Genomic DNA, 22,443 nt, shown 5'->3' on the forward strand with positions numbered 1-22,443 from the left:
TAGCATCTGAGCAGGCAGTGTAAAAAATCAGATCTGATTCTGCCTGTGGAAGATAAATGAGCCAGAGTCCCCAAAGCCCAAGATTTGGTCATCTCTTTATGAGTTCTGAAGTACCTATTAGCAGCTTTGATGAGTGCTAGGGGAGATGAAGTCTACCTTGAACAATGTTAGAAAACTGAATCAAATCACTCGAAATCTCCCAGAGGGAGAAACAGCCTGAACTGGTTATAGACACGGGATCGTTTTCCTCTATTGCCTATGAGGTTTATATGAACACTGATGGTGGGGGGGAAAGTAAGCATTTTCTTCAGCAAAATCTTCCCAGAATTTACTCTTACAGCTACTTCTCCAGTAATTTTATGTATGCAGTTAGTCAGCTTTGCTGAAGCTTTTATCCCTGCTCTGTGTCTTCTCTTCCACAAACACATGCCACCTGCTAAGATGAGGCAGGTGAAAATGAACTTTCCATTGCATGTGCTCCTTGGCTCTGCCAAGGCCTGTTCAAAGAGGCCCTGGGGAAATATTTCAGGCCAGCAGTATTTATTTCCAAAGCACTACACAATCAAAGCATGTGGATCCTGGGCTAACATGTGGGTGGCTAGACAGAGAAGCTTATGGCCATGCAGTTAAAACTGAGTTATTGTGATTTAGCAAGTCACTGTGTGTCCGTGGAGCCAGAGAAACTGCTGTTGGATTTGCTTTTAGCAAAGTAGGATTGCTTAAACCACCACCCAGCTTTCAGCTGGGTGTCTGCCTGTTCCTGGTTAGACATGAGCCTGTCTCCATTGATAACAGACCCTAGAAGCTTCTTGTGTAATTGTGTCCCAAATTTCTCTGTGCCAGGCACTTTAGAATTGGAGTCCAGCACTCTTAAATTTTGTGGGGTAGTGTATCTCTGTTAGGGACCAGAAAATGATACCAGAGCTCCCAGACGTTTTTGCCAGATGTTGGCAAGAGTGGCTCTGGTAGAGAAGTGACAACGTGGAGGCAGGGACAGTCACCCCACACCCTGTCTTAGGCTGAATATGGTCATGGTAGGGCTGACACCTCTCCAGCATTTGGTGCTGGGTAGCCCTTGCTTGGACTACTCATCTCTTCATTGCAGCAGTGGGAGGCTGTAAGGAGGAACAAGTTCTCCTGGGGTCAAGCCCACAGACTATGTGGGAGAAGGGAATAACTACTGCCTTGTGTTTGGGGGAAGAAATGGAGCCACAGTGGTCCTGTAACATGACTGCTGTCACAAAGGAAGCTTACAGTGCAGCCAGTGTTTTATGGTCCCAGAAACAAAAGTGGGAGCAAAGGAAAAGATTATTTCCTTCTGCAAGCAGCTGTCTCTATGACTATCACTGTAGTAGCTTGACAGAAAGACCAGAATGAGTGAGCTGGGAGGAGATGACATGTTTACAGTGTGGAGCACATCGCTATCCATGCCCTAACTCTGTTTTCATCAGGGTGTTCCAATTCCAGCCAATCTGCTGGCAGATAATAACCTTCTCATCTCCCAGAATTACAACTTACATGGTCACTTGGGGCCTTTCGTTAAAATCTTGGTCTGAGAGGATGAACTGAGAGCCAGCTGAATGCAGTTCATTTTCCTGTTAATGCATTCAGGGGATGCTCTGAAGCAGCTTTTGATGCCAGACATCTGTGCTGCTTGCACGCACCCAGGAAAGGCTTGCTATGCCACGGCACAGCTTAGAGCAGGATTAGTTGTGCCTGATACTGATGGTTGGTAGCAGCTCCTGAAGCCCTGAACATCACACAGCATCAGAGCCTGTCACTGTCAGTGCTTTCTTCACTGCAGGGAGCTATGTAAGTAATGTTCAGCCTAATTTAGAAGAAAAATGGGTTGGATTTGCATCAAGTGTGGCTTTTCTACAGTAGCCAGGGAGGTGATGCTCCAGGCTGCAGTGAGAGGACCCCACCTGGGGCTGTGTGTGGTGACTGTGGGGCTTGGGAGGAAAACTTTTGTACCCAATGGGTAGTCACAGCTGGTGATAGCAACATCAGGCAGTGGATCACTTGCCAGCAGATCAGCCCCTGCATTATGCCTCCGAAGCCAGGACTCCAGCTGCAGGATAGTCCTTTGTTAAAAGCTAACACATTATATACCTTGGAGTGTCTTCAGGCTTCTCCATTGCTCCGTGTTTTCACAACAGGTGCTAGCTTGTGCTCTTCCTGCGGGTCAGTGTGGGACGTGTGACAAGTGCTGACACTGTAATACCCTGAGTCTATTTTGATCTGGAGAAAAAGAATCAGCCAATGTAAAAAGAGTTCACCATCAGGAGGTAGCAGCTTTGCCCTCTGTCCATTTCCCCCTAATTGTGTGGAGCAAATGGCCAGTGCTGAGCTGAACTTTAAACCCAAACCAAGAATTTTAGGGATATAAAACGATTTGATTATAAGGCTTGGGATCCTTACAGCTCTGCTTCCGCTCTGGGAACAAAAGAACTTCAGAAGCACAAGGGGAAGCCAGAAAAGCTTAGTTAAGCCCTAATGATTGCTGAAGGAAACCAGTAAAACTAAAAGAGGAAACAAGTCCCCGTATAAACCTACCCACTCGCTCCCACCTGATGAGGTTACTTTGTGGGCTGTGGTTTTTGAATGTCTATGATTTGCAGGCCCTCTCCTGCTCTCAGCCCCATGGGGTACATGGTGGCAGAGGTTTGGCTGTCCTCTGCAGGGCAGAGGGACCACTCAGCAGGAAATTAATTTTCCCCACTAGGTGCTAGCCAGGGAGAAAAACTGATCACAGTTTCCCACAAGTGGGGCAATGCAAAACAAATAATGCAAATATCCAAAGGCATTCAAAATCAGAGACCTTTTGCTGACTGAACTTGCTGGCTGAACAAGATGTCACTCTGAACTGAGGCCTCAGCTCTCATGACAGGAGCTTTGAGACTATGCCAGATATATGCTAGTGGAACTTAGTACCATGATGCAGCAATGCAGCGCAGAAGCAATTCCACTGCTGTGAAAGGAAGTACAGATGAGTCAGCTACAAAACCAGAAGGTAGTAGATCCTATCCAGTTGGAGTTGATCCTATCCAGATAAAGGAGTTTAACTCTTTTTCTCACTGCAAGAAGGATGCTGAAGTGCTGGAGCAAATCCAGAGATGGGCAAGGAAGCTGGTGAATGGCCCAAGGCACAAGTCATAAAAGGAGTGGCTGAGAAAACTGGGATTGTTCAGCCTGGAGTAAAGGAGGCTCAGGGAGACCTCACTCTCTACAACTTCCTGAGAGGAGATTAGAGTCAAGTGAGCATCAATCCCCTCTCCCAAGGACAAGAAGAAATTGCCTCAAGTTGTAGCAGGGGAGGTTTAGGCAGGACATTAGGAAAAATGTCTTTCCTGAAAGAGTTGTCAAATCCTGAAACAGGCTGCCCAGGGAAGTGGTGGAATCACCATCCCCAAAGGGATTTAGAAGTCACGCAGGTGTGGTGCAGGGATAGCTTCATGGTGACTTGGTAGTGCTGGGTCAACAACTGGATGATTTCAAAGGTGTCTTCAACCAAAACGATTCTATGATTCTGGAGCATATATCTAATTAGCAGCTACAGCAATCGAGGGTTGTTGTAGTCACCCCAGGACTAGATGGACATGATGCAAAGGAATCTGAAGGTCACAGTGGTGCAATGTATTACTCGTCCCTGATGTCTTCCCATCCACTGCTGAGTACTCACCACAGCCTGAAAACTTGTTTGTCCAGGGGAGCTGATGGGCAGCTTGCTGTAGGGTTCTTTCTCCATCTGCATAAGGCTGAAGTGTGGTAAAGGCAAGTAAGTCCTGTAGAGACTAGTCTAAAAGTGCCTTGCATGGGAGAGTGAGAAAGGGAGAAGTTTTATGGGCTGCAGTGGCAAACTTCTAATCCTCCACAGCATTTTTCCATAGAAAACCACATGGGCTCCCTAAACTTTCGAGCTACCTCAAACAGCTTTTATTAGACCTCATTTGCCTGCTTGGTTCATGTCTATTCCAGATGTTGGTGCCCTGAAGGATAGAGGGAGGCTCCTAATTCTCAAGCCTGTGTTATGTGGGGTCCCACCATCCACTGCTTTTGCATATTTTGCTGTTGCCTTGGGTTTCTCAGCACTGCTGCTGGGACTTTCATTAGGCTGTGTGCTCTACATGTCTCTTCTCAGAGCATCCTTCTTTTCTGAAGAGGAAATTATTTAGAAGACATCTTCTGTACCTTCTTCATAACAGCATAGCATTTACCTGTCTATTCCACTCTGTGGTTATCAAAGCAGCTAAGCTTCCTGCAGGACAGAGCAGCGATGAGTAGCTGTTACTCAACACCCAGCACCAACCCTTCTCAAGATCACAGTATAAGAACAAGTTAGGGTAGGTCTCATTCACCCTGTGCTATTGCAACTCTTCACAAGATTATCCAAGCTCTGCTATCAGTAAGATAATGATGCGGATTTTGCAGGTAGAAGATGCCTCAGGCATAGTGCCAACAGCAAAAGCACTTAAGTGTAAAAGTAAAGATCAAATAGTGTTATTAACTACTCTAAATAAGAGTTGCAGTCTTTGGGGCTCCTCAGACACAGGCAAGTGAATGCCCTAACAGGCTTTTTACACCTGGATTTTCATAAGATAGGAGAATTAGTGGGACAAATGTAACTTATCTGACATACAGAGAGGGAGCTTTAGGGAAATTGTTTCTGTGCCATGTTATTGAGGGTGTAAGTGTTTATACTTAAAGCTTACTAGTATTAACAAACACACTGAACAACAGGGTTCTCTTGTTGCATAAAAAAAATCTTGCTTTCCTTTCTTTTCTCCCTCTTCTGTCTCCCATGCTTTCTCCCCTCTCTTCTCTTTCCTTCTTTGTCTTTTATTTCTGACCTGCTCTCTCTCGTTTTAGTTGATAAACAGAAAAAGGCAACAGCACCAGAACAGTCAGTGCATTGTCAAGGGGCCTGCCTTAATCCCCTGAAGTCCCCAAGGAATAGTAGGGCTGTGTTAAGTGGGCTTCAAAAGCAGAAGGTGAAATGAGGTGTGATAGGAAACCAGCTCTTACTAACTGGTTCACTTCAGGCTAGCTTTAAATAAATTGCAGCTCTGAGCTGCCTGGACGTTGACAAGAGAGCTGTGATATTTGTGGCTGCACTACAGAGAATTTCAGCTTTTTAGAGCAGGAATGGGGAGAACTGAAAGGACTTAAAGCTGTGAAACTGTAAAGCAAAAACAAAACAAGCCTTGCTATGGAGGCTCCCTGAGCTTGTTCCTGGATGGCTTCTCTGACAGACAAACTTTACCTGGCTCCTACGAAAACATGAGCTGCATGCCTTGTTATTTCGGCTTGGTTTTGGGAGCAGCTGAGCTCCCTGCCTGGCAGCAGCTTTGGGAAGTGCCAGAGATGGACTTTTCAGAACTCAAGGTAATAGGAATGGAGTTCTTGAAAGAATGCTGTTTAGCACCTGTTTAGGAGTCAGCAGCAGCCAGATCTTTGGGGGGGGGAAAAGGAGGGAGAAAGATGAATTCAAACCTCACATTAGATGCTGTGAAATGAAAATCAAAGCCTTGAAGCGCGAATTCAGCACTGCCAAAGAAATGTATTGACCAGTTAAGGGTCCAGTTAGATCTCCTCATCACCTAGCACTCACCACAGAAGTTTATGGGTATAAAACTACACAAGCTAACTGCAGAAGGCCAGGGTGGAGACTTGATGGCAGCTCTGGCCAGACTGTCATTTCTTAAGTGCAGCTTATTCCCAGCAGACTCCTAGGAGCATTGATCAGGCTCCTACTTTTCAAGTGTTCAGTCACAGTTCGAGTATCACCTTCTGTCTTGCACCCAGCTGGTTTTCCACCCTTAATCACCACCAATAGAGATGCAGATTGCTATTGATGTTGGTATAATATCTGGTCCACTGCTGTAAATCAACATATAGAGCAATGGAATAAGGTAGATTTATATCAGATGAGGCAATGGTATGCTTTTAAAGGCAAAGTCTTGAAAAGCTAAGGTGACTCTTGAAAGTCTTCATGTGAGGAGGCCTAGAATGCAGAACACAGCTTATTTGGTTAGACAATGTTTAAGTGTACAGGTCTGGCAGCTGGAATGTCTTCATTGTTAATAGATTATTAATACACCTGATGTCATTTACCTAGACCTGAAGAAGGCCTTTGACACTGTCCCACATCATATCCTGGTCTCCAAGCTGGTGACATGTGGGTTTGATGGGTGGACCACTCGATGGGTAAAGAACTGGCCTGATGGCCTCACCCAGAGACTGGCTGTCAGTGGGTCCATGTTCAAGTGGAGGCCAGTGACAAGTGGAGTGCCTCAGGGATCTGTCCTGGCACCAGTCTTGTTCAACATCTTTGTAGGTGCCATGGACAGAGGCACTGAGTGCACCCTCAGCAAGTTGGCTGATGACACCAAGCTGTGCAGTGCAACAGACAGGCTGGAGGGAAGGGAGCCATCCAGAGGGACCTGGACAGGCTGGAGAGGTGGGCACAAACTAATCTCATGAAGTTCAACATGACCAAGTGCAGTGTCCCACATCTAGGTCAAGGAAATGCCAAGCACAAATGCAGGCTGGGCAGTGAGTGGCTGGAGAGCAGCCCTGAGGAGAGGGACTTGGGGGTGCTGGTGGATGAGAAGCTCAACATGAGTCAGATGTGTGCACTTGCAGCCCAGAAAGCCAACCAGATCCTGGGCTGCATCAGGAGAAGTGTGGCCAGCAGGTCAAGGGAGGGGATTCTCCCCCTCTACTCCACTCTGGTGAGACCCCACCTGGAATACTGCATCCAGTTCTGGAGCCCCTATTACAAGAGGGATGTGGAGATGCTGGAGCGTGTCCAGAGAAGGGCCACGAGGATGCTCAGAGGGATGCAGCAGCTCTGCTATGAGGACAGACTGAAAGAGTTGGGGCTTTTCAGTCTGGAGAAGAGGAGGCTCTGAGGTGACCCTCCAGTGGCCTTCCAGGATCTGAAGGGGGCCTACAAAAAAGCTGGGGAGGGACTTTTAAGCTATCAGGGAGTGACAGGACTGGGGGGAGTGGAGCAAAGCTGGAGGTGGGGAGATTGAGACCAGACACGAAGAGGAAGTTGTTGAGCATGAGAGTGGTGAGAGCCTGGAATGGGTTGCCTGGGGAGGTGGTTGAGGCCCCATCCCTGGAGATGGGGGCTAGGCTGGATGAGGCTGTGTCCAGCCTGATGTAGGGTAGGGTGTCCCTGGCCACGGCAAGAGGGTTGGAACTAGATGATCCTTGTGGTCTCTTCCAACCCTGACTGATTCTATGATTCTATGATTTGGCTTAAAGAGATGTTGATGGAGATGAAGAGCTCTCCTTATACTTAAAGATAGTTCTCTTGCCATTCATTTTGTTGAGAAATGTCCTACATTGCATTTTCCTGGCCCTGCCTGGAGGAATATGGATTATAGGGAATCCCTGAGAGCACCTAAACCCTCATCTGCTCCAACAAGATCAGCAGGAGCAAGTCCCCCTACCTTCGATGGAAACAAAATCTGGCCCTCGGTCTCCCTCAGCATTTGTTCAGGATGACTTTATACAATCTCCTAAGGAAAGGGAGCAACCACCAGTTTGGGCAGTGGTGGAAACAACCTGAATTGCTACCATGGCTTGGAAAGAGGAATATTTTTTTAACTGCAAGACTTCTTTTCACTGCTCTGATAGAATGAAGGGGCCTTAAAGTGACTATAGTCATGACCTATTCCTGCTCAAGGACTAATTTGCATTCAAAATGGCATAAATAAGCCACTTGGGGTGTCTGACAATCCATTTTCTACATAGTGAGGAGCACTATGTCATTTGTGTACACTCATTTCTCCAACCACAGCCACTCTTCACTTTGGCTGTCCTTTTAGGGAGAAGAAAAAGGACACTCTAAACAAGCAATGGTCAGACTAAACCCCAGCAAACACAGCCTGGGCAGGAGGGGGAGGCCAAGGAGGAGAGCAGTGAACTAAATAAATACCATGGAAAAATGCAAACCTCACCAAGGGCATTCCCACTGGATTTTCACTAGCTGTGGTGGTGCCTTTGGTACATCCGCTGCTCTTCCCATCATGGCTCTCCTCTCCCACATACAGACCTTTGTTAAGAAGAGCATGACTCAACGTGAGGTAAAGCCACAGGAGAGGTCAACCAGAGACCAGCAGTACTTAGTGAAAACAGGGGGAACCAGCAAACCGAGCCCCAGCAGGCAGGCAAAGCAGATCTGCTGCATGATCAGACATCACAGGATACCCAGGAGTCTTGGGCAGGTCTCCTTTCTCCTCCACCAGCACTCTTCAGACATCCCTGCCCCACTACCTAGCTGTGCTGTGGGCAGGTTGCTGGGAGCTGTGAATACAGCTGCTTCAGCAGCACTCACTCACACCATTCCTGAGCAAGATGGGACAGGCAGGCACTGGGCAGCAGAGCTGGCTGAAGGGGCAAAGCCAAGTTCAGTCATGTGCCACTTGCAGTTCTGCAGAGGCTCCTGAGCTTTAGGGAGCACAGGCAGCAGGGAGCACTGGCCAAGAGCAGGTCACCAGTGAAGCCAACTGAGTAAGTCCTGCTGCCATGGGAGTGTGAGTGTTAATGACAAAGAAAAGCCAAGTCATAGAGCTGTTAGATCCCATCGTGCTATCGACATGGATATATCCTTCCTGCCTGCATGCTGCCAGGTGTCCCCTGCCAGCTGGCAGAGCTCCATTCACCAGGGATGGCCTTGCAGTTATGCAACAGGAAAATCTCCCTTCTGGCCTAGCTGAACACTCCTAAGGCAGTAGCTGACCAAGACAGGAATAGCAAACCTTTGTATCTGAGCTAGAGCCCCTGGTGAAATTCCCACTGATTTTGTGCTACCTGTTCCAAGTGTGCAACATGTTCTTAAAAGCACCAAGCAAAAACTCCACATACCAAGAAAGGTCTCTTAAAATTGATAGCTGGAAATTCAATATGCCAGTGCCCTGCTGCCATTTGAAATGCCACCTAATCTAACCCAAATAATCATACTTAGGATTTTAAATGTACATAGGCATAGATGGTGACAACTACAATGGAGTGGACAGTGGATGACACTGTTTCTACAACACTGGAGGTCAAATATGTGTCCAGAGCAGTTCCAACTCAGGTCAATCACAGGTAAACAATAGACTTATCTTAGCTTTCTCTAAGACTGCTTGCCTTCTGAAGTCAGGTCATTGAAACATGCATTTCTGAAAGCCATAGAAGTGTTTATCCCTTTGAGAATGAAACTTGAAATTAGACTTTGCACACAGGCTAACGCAGCTGGCTGCTGACTCTGCTGGGGAGTAGGCTGTTTGGCTCCATTTCCTTGACCAACTGGAGGTGCAGAGAGCCTTCTGCCTTGGCTTCTATTCATACTTTGCTCCTTCTAGCTTAAACTGGTAGTGCAGGATGAATAGTATCCAGCTGTGGTTGATGACCAAGACTGTCTGCCTGAAGACAAGTGCTTGGTGCTGAATCCTGAGCAACTTACTGATGTGACTCTATAGTCCAAATGAAACAAGCCCCTACATCAGCTGGTAGTGTTAGTAGCTTCCAAAGAAAGAACTTCTTGAAGATGGTGAGGCATGCTGTGGTCAGAGAAACCTTTCCATCATTGGAATGGGCTGCTCAGCGAGGTGGTGGAGCCGCCCTCCCTGGAGGTGTTCAAGAGAAGACTGGATGAGGCACTTGGTGCCATGGTCTGGTTGACTGGATAGGGCTGGGTGCTAGGTTGGACTGGTTGAGCTTGGAGGTGTGTTCCAACCTAGTTGATTCTATGATTCTATCGTTTGTTCAGCACTTACTGTATTACATCAGCCAAAATTTTGATCTTGCACTAAGAGCTTCTGCTACTGAAGTCAATGGAAATTTTGCTATTGTCTTGAAGGCAGTTTGAGTCAGGATGAGATCTAGCTTCAAATGAAGGGTCAGACAATATCATCAGAAATGAAGAACATGAATGGGAAAGAAGAAAATTGGTGTGTTGGTTGAACATTCCCAGGACTGGTTTGCTTCATGTTTCTGAAATTGGACAGTTATTATCTTGGGCAAACCATTAGTAATTCCCCATTTGGGTGTATAAAATTTATTATACAATCAAAAAAGCCCCAAACCAAACTGACCAGAGGTCTCTCTCCCTTCTCAAGAAATATAGCTTTATTGAAAGTCAAGTGATGGAAAAGGCACTCTTGCAGTGTCCATTCTCACTTGCTGTTTTGCTGGCTTCGTGGGGGATGACTCAAGACTTTAAGATTTATGACATCACAAAAATTAAACATATCTTTTTCTCTCAGGATTGTTCTGGAGAGGGTAATTACACAAATACAGTCTGAGCTTATTATCTTTCTCTTGTGCCATCTTCCCTCCTCCTCTTCCTTTTTACACTGCTACATTTCCTACATGTGTTCAGTGAAGCTGAAAATGATATTTCGATAATGGGCACACAATGAACGTTTAAGAGGGCTGGTTGACAATGTGAGACTTTGTTAAGGAAAAAAGGATACAATGAATAGCTATAATGGGAGTCATTAATGAAGGGACTGCTTTTTCCCCTTTTTTTTTTTTCCCCTGAGGAAGGCTACATCTTAATGCTTCTCAGGTTTCCTTCTCTATTTATACAACACCGTGGAGGTCAAACCTAAAGTTAGGTCTTTCCTGGTGCTACGTAATGAAACTTAGGCCAGTCAAGAATTTATTAAGCAATTTTTAGCCTATATATGTTCTGCCTATAAAATAATCCACTTTCCTTTTTGTGGATGTTCACCTCCATTCTACCTCTTCAAATAGTTTTCAAGTGGAAATTGAAATGAAGCTATCACAAATAACTACATATCCTTGGCTGATATCATTTATATTGCAGTGTTATTTAGGAGTCTTGGGCTGGGACAGCAATGTGTGAGGAACTGTGTAAACACATCACTGCAGACCATTCTCAGCTGCAGGAGTTTGCAATCTATGTTGTATGAAACTCATGATGCCAAGAGAGCAATTTGTGATAAAAACTCTCCTGAAAATTTAGAGCTTCGTTTAAGAGAAACTTTTAGGATGTTTTAATGGTTGGTGAGAGCTGAATGCTCCCAGCAGTGATGCATCTGGTGCTTTTTACTTCGTTATTCCAGGTTTTTCCCAAGGGCAACAGAAGCAGCAGACCCAACTTTTCACTACTCCCCTATTCCCACCTCAACTCTTCCTATGTGGGCTAGTTTGAGCCTCACTGGGATATTTTGGTGAGAAGAATTAGATTACAGGCCGTGAAAAGGAAACAGTGGTGATGGCTACTGCACTCATAGGCTTGCTGAGATGGCTAAGAACAAGAACATAAATATAGATAAGGCAGTGGTTTCCTCTGGCTTTGGGGCTGTTTCTCTCCTGCCTAACCTGGTGTTGGTGTGATTAATCCATCTGCTTCTTAACCCCTCGGCCAACCTTCCAAACTCACCTTGAAGTGTAAGGCAAAGTCTGGGGTAACATAGAGGGACGGAGAGGTGGTGAAAGAGTGGTTGAGAGCCCCTCCTGGGGACTCTGGTTTCTGGGAGGGCTGTTGTGTTTCTGTATTCCTTTTTAACTTGTCTATTTCTGTGTATATATTAAATATCTGCTTGTCTATTGTGCTAAGCTGTAAGTATATAGCTTCATTCTTCAGTTTCCAGAGCAGCTGAGTCTAGACTGGGTGATTTTCTGAAGTGGAGGGGGGCAGCTAACACCCAAACCATCACACCATGACAGGGCTATCCCCACATCAGCTTGCCTTGGGGACCTCCACTATTGGGATGTCAGAGTCCAGCTGCAGCCACATTTCTGAGAAAGCTGGGGAGGTTAGTACCTCAATCTGCTTTACTCTTCTCTCAGGTGTTTGGTTTGTACTAAACTGTTGGCCAAGCAACCATGCAGTGGATACACCACGTGTTTTGGTGTCTGCGATGCAGGACCACACCATGAAGCAAGTATTAATTTTCCTGCTGAGTGCAGGGAAGGGTGAGGAAGAGGAGGAAAGTTTCAGCAGCAAAGTAGTAACATTTTGCCTCATTGCTGGGTTGCTTTTCACTAGAAAAGCATGCAGAGGAACCCACGCTTCAATACCTCCATTTCCTTAATGACAGAGAAATCCTGAGATGAGCTATTTAGTGTCCACATCCTTCCTGTTGTGTGCATCCTGCTCTCAGCAAAGGAGGCTTCTCAATGAACTAAGTCTTTTTCTTTCTTTTTTCCCCTTGTCCCCTCTTTCCCTCCACACTGTATGTTATAGCTCACCCCTTCCATCTGCCTAGAGAGAAAGAGAAGCAGACACACCTTGCTCCACACCCACTAAGCTCAGAAACATCATTCCCGAGGGCCAGCACCCCATGCTATTCAGATTCAGCATGCTGATTACCAGTGTGGGACATCACAGATGATATGCTCCTCAGGTCAGGGTCATTGAAGGTGACATGATTTCTCTATTGCCATTGCAGAGAATTAACCCAATTCCAGGCGCAGTTTTCTCTGGGTAAGACAAGAAGGCTGAGAGGACATCTTGTCAATGTATACAAGTATCTGAGGGGTGGGTGTCAAGTCTCTTTTTGATGGTCCACAGCAATAAGACAAGGAGCAATGACTACAAAGCGGAACATAGAAGATTCTCCTCAACACGAGGAGATCTTTCCTTACAATGAGGGTAACAGAGCATTGGAACAGGCTACACAGAGAGGCTGTAGGGTCTCCTTCTCTGGAGCCTTTCAAAACCCACCTGGATGCATTCCTTTGTGGACTACCCTGGGTGAGCCTGCTTTGGCAAGGGGTTGAACTTGATGATCTCTGGAGGTCTTTTCCAACCTCTAAGGTTCTGTGATTCTGTGAAGGAGCAAAGGATATGAATTGAAACAGGGAAGGTTTCACTTCAACATGAGGAGAAACTTCTTTACAATGAAGGTGAAGGAAGAGGCTGCCTGGAGAGGTTGTGGAGTCTCCTTCTCTGGAGACTTTCAAAACTCACCTGGACTCATTCCTGTGTGCATTACCCTGGGTAATCCTGCATTGACAGCAAGTTGGACTTGACAATCTCCAGAAGACCCATCCAATCTCTATGGTTCCAGGACATCCAGATGATGAGACCTGGATTTAGTCCTGCCCTTTTTACAGCTTTACAAATGAGCAGAAACAAGCAGCTAAACAGAGGGAAGCTCAGCCTAAGTCAGCCCAACCAGCACCCAGTGGCAATGTCAGAGCAATCAATCATCAAGCCTAGCTTTGTTTAACCGGGGGGCCACCAGGCCCCCCGGCCTTTTAGATCACCTCCACCATTCACCCAGTGCACACCAGGAGCACTCACCAGCGATCCAGGAGGAGGATCCCTCTGCCCAGTTGGGCACAGCTTAGGGCTTCTGCCCTTCCTGAGCAGATTATAAAGGGGAGTGGGCAGGGAGGGCAAAGTGGTCACACCTGTGGTGGGAGGAGACTCCAATAGAGCCCAGGTGCTCTGGGTTTGGGGGAAAAAGGAGCAAACTGGGTCAGGTGGAGTGGAAAAGGTGCAGATATGGTGTTCCAGTGGGATCTGCTATAGGTGATCCTGCTCTGCAGGGGGGTTGGACTTGATGATCTCTGGAGGTCCCTTCCAACCTCTGAGGTTCTATGTGTGAAGACTCAAATGCACAGGCTCCAGAGGAGAAAAGCTATTGCTGTAACAAGTTGCTGTGCCATCTTCTAGCAGGTTTTTTCTCCATATCCTCTTTCTATATTTATTTGATATCATCCATGTTGTGATAAAAACTGCCCTTGCTGACACAGCAGGAGTAAGGCCAGCACATACCCTATGGGGAAGGAAAAAGGAGGTTTGTCCTTTTTTTTCAAAAGGATTCTAGATTTGAGATGTTTCCGCACTGTGACATAAGATCATGGCTATTAAGAGCAGAGCAGCCAAGACCTTTTAATAAGTCCACCTCTTACACCTAATTAAACAGCTTCAAAAGACAGGAACAGTTACAAGAACCACATGAACAGGGAAGGGATGTTGAAAATGGAAATGTTGTTGATATTCAATAAGAGGTTTCTTTCATTTTTTTGTAATGTAATGCTATATTACCACATATGGTTACACATGCAACATAGGGGAGCTAGCTCTGGAAACAGTTCTTTTAGTAGGTTTTTATAACACCAGATGTCTATGTGGCTAGAGAGAGAGGAAGGGACTGCAATCGAACTGGGAATTGGACCCTGTGGACTAGTTGAGCCCCAAAGCTGTAGCAAAGTCTCTTCCCTTCACGCAGCACCACCTGTATTATTAACTGGCTTCCAGGACTGGACGATGCTCTGGGTTTTCAGATATCATAATTCCCTAGCCATCTGTTTGATGTGAGGCTAACATTGTGATACTGCTGCTTATGCCACATCAAGTGTTAAGCCATTACACAAATAATGTAACAAAACCACTCTGTTTTCTGTTGGTGGTGGTCTTTTTTTCTCTGAAATAGCCAAACATAAGTGTCTTGTTGTTCCATCTCAGCAAAAGACACCAGATGGGCTTGAGAGCCAGAGTGCAGACTTATTCTCATGATCTCACCAGACTGGGGGCAGAAACCACGTTAATGTGATTGTCCACCTGTAGGGATATTGTCACATGAGTCAGCGATGGGCTACAGGAGATTGCTGTATTTCAGAGCAGTAGAAACTCATCCTTACAGCTTTGTAATACTACAATATTATGAACTCACAGTGTAATTAGGTATTCATGGTATAATTTGTCTCCAAAGTGAAATTATACTGTGAATAACCCAGGCTTCCTACATGCTCTGGAAGTTGATGCTAATGATTACCATAGTCAGAAACAGCACAACCTGTGAAGCATGATCACAAAATAGCTGTCACAGCTACACTATTCTCCTCATTCATAATGTCTCTTCAGGAAGGCTGCTGACAACCAGACATGCCTGTGCAGGGACTTCTGCTCTGCTCAGGAGCCTGTCTTTCCCTGAACAAACTGGGAGGTGGCCTCTTGCAGAGAAATAACCTACCAGGAGTTCTTCATTTTGACAGTGTTATTGAGGTTGCTACTTCAAATCAAGTAAGAGCATTCTGCTGGTCAGGGATATCTGCCACAGAAGGATCCTGTTTCCACAGAAAATCATAGAATCATAGAATCAATCAGGTTGGAAGAGACCTCTAAAATCATCCAATCCAACCTATCCACCCAGCCCTAGCCAACTAATTGAATAGTCTTGCAGATTTGACACCTTTCAAATTGGATTTTTTAAAGACATTTTTGTTTGCTATACTTTCTGGCTTGAAAGTTGGAATAGACAGTCTTGAAGGTCTCTTCCAAAAATATTCTATGATTCTGTGGTAAGAAGCTGCAACAGGTTGCCCAGGGAAGTTGTGGATGCCCTCTCTGTGGAAGACTTCAAGGCCAGGTTGGACAGGGTCTTGAGCAACCTGGTCTAGTGGAAGAGCATAGAATCAGCCAAGTTGGAAGAGACCTCCTGCAATGTCCCTGCCCTTTACAGGAGGGTTATAACTAGATGATCTTTAAGCTCCTTTTCAACTCAACCTATTCTATTCTGCACCTTCTGCTTCACACAGTTGTTGAAGGGAATTAGAGATCAAACTCTTTAGATGTAGTCTAAAATGTTTGGCCCCATATCTTACATCATATACCAAACCCAAACATTTACTGATTCACTCACTGCTTTTCCAGTTATATGACAGAAACTAAACTCTAAGCAACCCTAACAGTGTGTTCTAGCCCTGTAAAGGTAATGATAGTTAAATCTTTTTAACTGCACCCTAAAAGCCAAGGCAAAGAGAGATTCCTGCCATGCCACCAAGGCAGCTGAGCTGCAACCCTAGTGATTAGGAAATTGGTGTGATACAGAGCACCTGGTGAGAGCAAATCTCCCTCCATCCACACTCATAACTGAAGCACCTTGACAAGAGGTATGGAATGAAACATAAATCCCCAAGCACCTACTCCCCTCCCTGGTGGTGCCTGACTGGTGGTGAGTGTTTGAAAGCAGGAAAAAGTCTTCTGGACTGGGAGTGCCACAGAGCAGCTCAGCTCTGTCAGAGTTATTCTCTGTCCAGAAAGATGCAAGTACTGACCAGCCAGTTGATTTTAGTGCCAGACAACTGCGAGGGCAGTTGAATCCCCTTTATGGTTTCCATTGCTTTCCACTGGCAGTTGCACTAGTGACAACGTGGTGCCCATGAGAGGGGAAAGTGTGGGTGGACACAGCTGTGGTCAGAATGGTGGGACAGGCTGTGACTGCATCGTGTGGTACATCACAGCAAAGGGACTCTGCTCACCTCTGCAGGTAAACATAATCTGCATAAGGAGGAATGGTTTCTTTGCAGCTCATGCTTTTCTCTCTCACTCTTTGGAGGAAGATGTGGTCTAGAAACCTCTGGTACACCCCACATATGAAAGGGTGTGTACCAGTGCCCCTGTATGAGTCACAGGATAAAAGGTTGTCAACAGTGGCACACAACAGGCACTGCACTGTTTAGCTGTGGTCTATCACAGGGTGAAAGTTGGACAAGCACCAAGAACCCCTTATATGCATCCATTGAGATGGTTTGCATGTGCCTTCCTGGCCAGGCCATTTGTTTATCACACATCCTCTCCCTCTGTCACAGCCAGCACCCACAGTCACCCACCTAACCCATCAGCAGGCTTTGTTTGTTTCTCCAGGAAGGTTTTGAGGTCCACAGAGTAAAGAATCATTGACAAACACTAAACTGGAAACTGCTTTCTCAAAGGTTTAGACATCTGAAAATGCACCTATTCCAGTGCAGACAGATACTTTGCAGCTCTGTGGGAAACTAGGGCTCACACTGTCAGGGGCTTTCTGGGTGAAGGACAAATCACACTGTCAGAGCTGCTCTAGGACATGGATGGAAACTGGCTGGTACACATGTAAATTGCATAGACAAAGCTTTCATACAGGACTGAGTTAGAGCTGAAATGTGTGGAAACGCTGCTGGATACATGCTGCACCCTTCACTTCTTCATAAGATGATTTGCACTCCCAGGACCACACAGCTCAGGCCTCTTCCTGAGCTTAACCTACAAGGAGAATAAATGAATGAAGAGAATGGAAGAAGAACAGGAGGCATCCTCAACACCCTCATATATCCATCATAAGATTTTTTTGGAGCCAAGGACTTTTTGATCTAGGTGACAAATACCCATCCAACAGAGATTTTCATTCTTACTCTTGTGCTCTGCTTTGCTGTTGATGTCTGAAAGCCAGATGCCTTTGGGAACCACTGTTTTGGAAAAGGGAATAAAAGAAGGATCTCCAACACACTGACATTCTTTTAGATTGTGCACTTTTTATCCCCCTGCGCAGTTCACAGACAACAGGCTATAAAGTACAACAGAGCAGGCCACAGATACAATAAATAGAATATGGAATTGATCCAGCATTTTAAGGAAAGATAGTTCCACTTACTGCAACGGAGAACAGTGATGCCAGGATGAGATACAAGTAGCAGTAATATTTTTTGTGGTTTTAAGACTTTAGGAGAGCATAATCATACATCAGGCACTGGAAAACTGGCTATTTTTACCCACCAAAAAACTATTCTGCAACAGCAAGTAGACCTGAAGGCAGATCACACAGTCGGGGGTTTGTTTATGAAGTGGCTGTCAAATCTGAGTCTACATCCTCTTACACATACCATCTGCAGCCACATCTTCTCCAGTCTGTCTCTGTGCTCTGTGTTTGTGGAAGCAACTGTACAGCAATATTGTGACTTATCCCTGTTGTGTGGGGAGGCTACACTTGTCATTTTATCTTGTTCACTTTGATCCTGTCTGCTTATCACTGGCTTGGGATGAAGGCTTGGCCTCAGCAGTGTATTTCTTAGAGCTGATGCTCTGATTGGCATCTAAGGGAGGAGGCAAAGCTTTCCTTCTCCATTGCTTTGCAGCTGGTTTAGTCATTTCCAGCAGTGCAGAACAGACATGAATTGCCACTCAGGCAGAGCAGTGAATGGTTATACAAGGTGCGTTGGCAATGGAGAACCAGACGCTGGGAGTATTGATTTAGCAGACCATGAGTGAGTTTTCATTGTTGCTTTTAGAAATGTTCACAAAGTTTGGTGCCAAGGGCAAAGATAAACAAATTCATCATCCAACAGTAGAAGAATCACCTCTCCAGAAATTCAGTTCTACAAGCTTTTGTAATACTGAACATAAAGGGATAAAGGAAGCAATATTCATTTTATTCCTCTCTATGGTAGTGGACATATATTAGCTACTGGAAGCCCCAAAGCACTACTTAAGGGATTACAAATTCTGTACATGCAGCTCAGCAGTCACTAAACTGTTGCCACCTCTAGCCTGCAGGAAGGCAGTCATTAACATGGCCTTGAATACTGACTGGGATTTTCTGGCAAAGGTTTTAAATTGAAAAATGCCAGTTGGTGGAAATCACAGTAGATGGTCTGAAAGTCTTTATCTGGGGGCAGGAGAGGGAAGTGAATTAAAGAGGGACATTTGCTGCTTTCAAATTTATTGTCATATATATATATATATATAAACCATTTTGAAATTGGAAGATAATATTTTTAATGTGTGCACTGAAATATTAAAACCAAAAAGAAATATCAGGAAAATAACTTGGCTTATATTATCAGAATCGTCATCAGCTTCAGGTTTCTACTTTTCACCCACTATTAGGATGGGAAAACTTGCTTGTGAACTGGAAAAACTGTTTCCTGCCCATCTCTCTTGGCAAACCACTGTGTTTCTGTTTTGCTGCTGAAACTTCAAAAAGCAACAGGCAATGGCTGGATCTGAGTTGATCTTCCAGTGAATGAGAAATCCTTCCAGCATATACATTTGTTCAGCAGCATATTCCTGGCCATGGGAATGTTTTGAAAGGTGAGGTTTCTATAATAAACCCTGTGGCTTCTTCACCGTGGGAAGGTAAGCAAGTGATAAACTTGCCCTCTTAGTTCCTTTCCACATTTGTGTTTGCTCTTTTGCAGGAAGAAAACATTTGTCTGACTGATTTTCAACTGGGAAATGTCTATAACCATTGCTGAGGGGAGGTGCAGCACACTGGTTTTCAGTGCTGTCTGCCTTCTGTGATGTTTACCTTTACCTTCTTCCCCTGCGAGGAAGGAAAATTCCTAAGAAAATTAAAATCCAAAGCCATACTGAAACATATTTCCTGGCAAAGTTTAGAGAACCCATGGAAAAGTATGTTCAGAGAAGGTGGCCTCAAAACAAAACAATCTCTCTGCTCTCTGCAGGAGAAAGTGGAACTCAGAGGTCTGGATTGGTACTAAGAGGTTTTCAGCAACATTCTTTCTGTCCCCAAACCCAGACACTTCTGTTCATAGCTCTGAAAGGATGGAACAAGGCTCACTTTTGCACTTACCTACTCATCCTGTTATTATAGAGATGGCCTTGCTAGCACAGTATCAATGTGCTTCACAGTTCCCGCTAGAAAAGGTGAGCAAAGCCTTGGCACCCTCCTTGAGTTTTGATGTAGAGTTTAGCATCGCAGTAAGCAACCATCTTGGGAAAGGAACAACTACCTAAATGTGACAAAAAAACATGATAGAGTTCTTTTTGGGAAAGGAAGAAACTATACTGGGGGAAGAGTAGAAAAGGAAAGTTCAACACAGTCTTAGAGCTATCTAGTCACCTTAAAAAGAGGCAAGAGACAAGATTTGCTCTTCTGATCTGGAAAAGTCTCCTTTTCTGGAGGAGGAATTTGGCCTAAGGTTAAATACCTCCAGAACCCAGCGTGTAGCCTTCTAGAGTTCTGATCCCAGGCTTGATCCTCAGGCTTTAAGAACTTTGCACAAGACATAACGCTGGTCTATTTCTAGCCCAGGACTGGACATGCACACTTGCTCTGACAAAGCCCTTCTAAGTTAGTTCATGTTTGAAAGAAGCACTCAGAAGAGGAGAAACCCAGGCAAGGAAGGGCTTTCTTCTTCAAACGGGGTGTAAGAGCAGCACCCCAGCTGCACTGGCTCAGGAATCGGGGCCATTCAGCCTGTTCTCTCCTCTGCTTGCTGATCATACCAGCACAGAGCTGGGCTAGGAGATGAAAGAGAGCAGCTTTAGCAGGTGGCTTCGTTTCTCATTACCCAGGACCAGTCCATGGTGTGTCTTTGTTCCCCCTCAGTCCCCACAAGAGCAGAAAGGATCCATCCCGGGAACATTTAGAATTAAGGGAGTCGTTTTTTCTCTCTCCTGCCATCCCAGGCTTTCAGACTGCGAGGGGGAAAGAAGGGGGGATGCAGGGTGTCAACAACAATAAGCGGGAGGGGAAAAGATGCCTGGCACTGGGAGAGTTCAGGCTGGGACAGTTTGATCTCTCCCAGAGCACTCTCGGTGCTTGAAGATCACTGCTTTTGACACGTTTCTCCGGCTGCTGAATGAGAGGATTTACTTGGGTGAAATTTAGGCCCGAGGGGGACATGAAAATCATATTCATAATTTGAAGTGACATGTGATTCAGGATTAAAAAGCTGGCTGGCAGAGAAAAGAGCTGAGGTTATCCTTTTGAGCTGTGCTAATGCAGAAAACTGTGGTTTTAATCCTGTTTTTAAAAGGCCTAGAAGGTTTCCAGCTGGGGCAGTTAGAATGTAAAGGAGCGGGGCAGATGAGGAATCCCTCTTTCAAAAGGAGGAGAGGGGGGGGGAAGCCCAAAACAACAACAAAAGATCAAGTTCTGCTTTTGTTTTTCTCTGATAGCAAGCGGTTGAAAGGCAACACATGAGAGCTTTTTAACGAGCCTTCCTTTGTCTGCCCCCTCAAAGCACCCCACGAAGCAGGAGCGGTCAGTGGGACGACGCAGAAGGGACAGCTAGAGGAGAAATGGGTGCTCGGGAGAGGGCTCCTGGGAGCTGGGGTTGCAGCTTTCCTCAGGTCGTGCTTTGCTTGGAGGCGTTGGAGGTCCGGGAGTAGTTTCTCCCTTTTCATCACTGCCCGAGAGCTCCTTGTCCCTTGTATCTGAGCGCAGAGCAGAAAGATGCTCCCCATCCCACGGGCTTTAGCATGGTGGAATTAATCTCTCCTCCTTTTCGAGCACTTGTCCCCAGAGGCTCTTAACTGCAGCAAGACATTGTGCCGACATCGCTGCTTATTGTGCTTATTATACTACTGGTAAGAATTTAGCTCATCTTCCTCAAGATGCAATAGAACCAGCAATAGAACAAGGGGACACAGTCTCAAGTTGTGCCAGGGTAGGTATAGGCTGGATATTAGGAAGAAGTTCTTCACAGAGAGAGTGATTTCCCATTGGAATGGGCTGCCCAGGGAAGTGGTGGAGGCACCGTCCCCGGGGGTCTTCAAGAAAAGACTGGATGAGGCACTTGGTGCCATGGTCTAGTTGATTGGTTAGGGCTGGGGGATAGGTTGGACTGGATGATCTTGGAGGTCTCTTCCAACCTGGTTGATTCTATGATTCTATGATTCTAAGATCTTTACTTTTACATTTGCCTGCCATTTTAGCTCTCCCTCCTTATTTTATGACAGTCTAATTTGACTTTTGCCATCAGAGTTATTTTAAGTACTGTGGGGCAAGAACTCACTTTTCAGTGGAGCTGCTTAAAACACAGTAAATGACGTATTCTATAAAATATATATTACATGTAATAGATTATGATGATAAAGTCGTTTTTCCAAAGAGTATCTGAGAACATGACCCGCTGGAAGTTGGCAAACTGCTTCTCTAAGTGACGTGAAGAATGGACAGCAAGTTGCACAGTCACCAATTCACGTGTTAGAAGTGAGTCTTCCTATCTTTATCTCAACAGTTTCTCAAATAGAGATTATTTTTTCTGTGATTTTGCAAGGTTTCCTTTCAGAAAGGAAACTTCAGGGTTAGATGAAATGCTCTGCTTTGATTTACTTGATTCGGGCCAGGTTTTGTTTGCCTTGCTATCATTTGAAGTCCATTTCATAACGTGGGTTTGAGTGAAATGAGAAAGCAAAGTCACTGTGTTCTCAAAAATCTCACATTATTTTCCCACTTCTTCAGTGGACTTTCATTCTTTCCTCTCCTCCAAAAAATATTTTTAATTGAAATAGCATTTTCTAATAAAAATCAGCACTGACAAGACCAAATCAAACTTCTGCCCAGCTCTGTTCAAAGACTGTCACTGGAACAAATCACATAAGACCAAGGTTTCAACCTCCTTGTCCCTCAAGATACAATTATTTCCTACTGTTCTTTCCCCCCCTGTGGAAATCTCTTCAGCTAAGACAAAAAGAAATGATCCAAAGCTGGAGGAAGTCAATGAGATCTCTTCTGTGTATTGACTTCAGGTTTGGGGAAAGCTCTGGATCGATAGGGTGCTATTATTAATCTAATAGCCTAAATATAGAATTTAAGTGTGCCATCATATGAGGTTTTTAAATCATCCTGTAGACTTCACTAGAAGCTTATTGCATTGAATGTTCGTTGCTAAAATGGAATAGTTTTTATCTGTTGCTCATCCTGTTGAGGCAATTGGCTATGGCAAACATGTAAC

Source organism: Pogoniulus pusillus, chromosome 29 (assembly GCF_015220805.1).
Source record: "Pogoniulus pusillus isolate bPogPus1 chromosome 29, bPogPus1.pri, whole genome shotgun sequence".
NCBI lineage: Eukaryota > Metazoa > Chordata > Aves > Piciformes > Lybiidae > Pogoniulus > Pogoniulus pusillus.